This window comes from Panthera leo, chromosome F2 (genome assembly GCF_018350215.1).
Source record: "Panthera leo isolate Ple1 chromosome F2, P.leo_Ple1_pat1.1, whole genome shotgun sequence".
In the NCBI taxonomy this organism is placed as follows: Eukaryota; Metazoa; Chordata; class Mammalia; order Carnivora; family Felidae; genus Panthera; species Panthera leo.
This window is the reverse complement of record NC_056695.1, coordinates 28,431,781-28,434,414: the sequence shown is the minus strand read 5'-3', so window position 1 is coordinate 28,434,414 and position 2,634 is coordinate 28,431,781. Positions and strand designations below refer to the sequence as shown.

The window sequence follows — 2,634 nt, the reverse complement described above, 5'->3', positions numbered from 1 at the left end:
CTGCGCCCATCTATGTGTGCTTCTATCAAGTGAAACTGCCACTGACTCCCTAACCACAGGGGATACTTGGAAAACTGTTTCCCAGAGCTGATTCACATTACCTCGCACACAGTCAACTCCTGGTTGGTCTTTTTTTTTTTTTAATATAAATAAAAAAAATTTAACATTTATTTATACTTGAGAGACAGAGACAGAACACGAATGGGGAGGGGCAGAGACAGAGGGAGACACAGAATCTGAAGCAGGCTCCAGGCTCTGAGCTGTCAACACACAGGCAAACACAGGGCTTGAACTCATGAACCATGAGATCATGACCTGAGCCAAAGTCAGACACTCAACCGACTGAGCCACCCAAGTGCCTCAGCTCCTGGTTGGTCTTAAAAAGGAAGGGCAGAGGGCAAGGTGGTTCTCACAGATCTATGTTACAAGTAAACTCAGGTTGGCTCCTTCAGGAGTCTCTTATGAGAATTTATTTTAAGAGGTCTGATCAGAAAATTGGGCAGAGGGCTGTATGAGCAGTGCTGTGTGGTAAATGGAATGTCCCAGTCTGTGGCATTGTGGCAGGTAACCAGTCTGATTGGGCACTGTATGAAGATGATGCCATGCTGCCACCATGGCTTGTCCAATTAGTGTGATTAAACTGCCCAGGTTTGGCTAAGAGTTCATAAGTGTGAGCCCCAAAGTAATCCCACTGGGCCTGGATAAGGTTGGCAGGTGGCATCTTGTGTCTGTACCCATCATAGAAGGAAAAGGCAGTGGTGAAACAGGGCACGGGAATACCTGCCTGGACACCAGTGCTGACTGCCTGCTACCAGGAGTCCTGGTAGTTTTTAACAGCTGAGTTAAAAAAGTCATCTAGTAGTAGATTCTGAAGTTATGGGTTTTGATCAAATGCATCTTTTATCTTTCCTAGGAACACACTCCTAATGGTGCAGACCCCCTCCATGTCAGGGTGACGCCACCATAGTTGAGGGTGCAGCCAAATTCCATGGCTGCTTGTCTTAGCAGCATGAAGCCTTGTGCACATAAGATGATCGTGGGAGCATGGAGGGCCTTCTGAATGTCCTCCAGGAATGATTTCTTACCACCTTCAAACTGGATCTTTGGGGACCCTTCAGCTTTTTGCTAACTTAAATCCTCTCATCCTTCAGAGATGATAAACATCAAGAAAATTGCTTCTGCAAGGAGGGTGACAGGACCATGGTACTCCAAGGCTGAGATGGTGGTCCACTTTCCTGTGCCCTTCTGCCTCTCATTGTCCTTGATCGTCAGCAGCAGGTGTTTGCCATTGCTGTCTTGGAACTTAAGAATATTGGCTGTGATTTCAATCCGAGCTCTGTCTTATTCCATTCCTCAAATGCCTTTGCCATCTCATTGTGCTCCATGCCTGGAACATCTTTCATCAAGCGGTAAGCCTTATGGATGAGTTTGCATTTCCCCGTTCTCTATTCCAGTGTGCACCATCTGCACAAAGTGTCCTGCTCCCTCATCTCCCACCCAGTCACAAAATGATGTGTGGCCAGCCTTTTTTGTCCCTCTTGGCCATCCTGGGCCCCTTCCTCTCCACCGCTAACTCTACTCTCCACAAACAAGATACTCTTGGCCTTGAGGTCTCAACACTGTGGTATCCCTGTATCCAGAAGTTCCTCCATCAATGATGATGTCACCAGCGTCTAACAATGGTACTAATTTTTCAATGAAATCATCAACAGCTTAACCAGCCATCACAAACAGTATGACCGGCCTGCACTTCTTCAGCCTGGAGTGAGCATCAACCACTTTGGTTGCCTTTGCCCCATTGGTCAAGAAATTACCAACTTTGGAGACCTTTCTATTAAAAGTACACACCACAAAGCCATGGTTATTCATGTTCAAAACTAAGTTCTGCTCATGACAGCCGTTCCAATCAGTGCACTACCAGCTGGGACCATGGTGAAGGTATCAATGGAGCTGAGAGGAAGTGGCAGGAGGCCAAAGCTGAGTCCCGCTGCCGCCAATGAGTTTTGTTTGGAAGGAAGAGTATTGGGAGTGCCTTCGTGGCTCAGTTGGTTAAGGACCCAACTCTCGATTTTGGCCCAGGTCATGATCTCTCAGTTGTGAGATCGAGCCCCATGTCAGACTTCACGCTAAGCGTGGAGCCTGCTTGAGATTCTCTCTCCCTCTCCCTCTGCCCTGCCCCACTTACGTGCATGTGCGCTCTCTCTCAAAATAAATAAAGAAACATTTTAAAAAAGTAAAAGAAGAATCTTGTATAACTTCCTAAGCATTTCACCTGTTAAGGCGGGGGTAAGTTTTCCCCCTCAAAAATTAGAATGTTAGACTTTTAGCAAAGAAAGCTTCAATTTCACCAGAAAATTAAAATATATATATGTGTGTATATATATATATATATATATATATATATATATATATATATATTTCTAAAACTTAATTAAAGCTTTGTTTTTGGAGCAACTAAATGAAATCTTGTAAATGCTCAAACTGGCCTTGAGGGGAGTCATACCATACTTTTATCATTTTTGCTGGGTCAAGATACAGGAAAGGCAAGATTTGGTCACCTGTCACATCTCTCGGGAAATACCCCCCTCCAATATTTTTGAAAAGTCTGGATCAATTTGCCTTTGTCATTGTGAG

The 2,634-nt window shown here is 44.8% G+C and overlaps 1 pseudogene; it reads right to left on the bottom strand.

Moving 5' to 3' along the window:
- Nucleotides 1-487: 487 nt before the first annotated feature.
- LOC122210586 lies at nucleotides 488-1,931 on the bottom strand (annotated as a pseudogene).
- Between the last annotated feature and the right edge of the window lie 703 nt (nucleotides 1,932-2,634).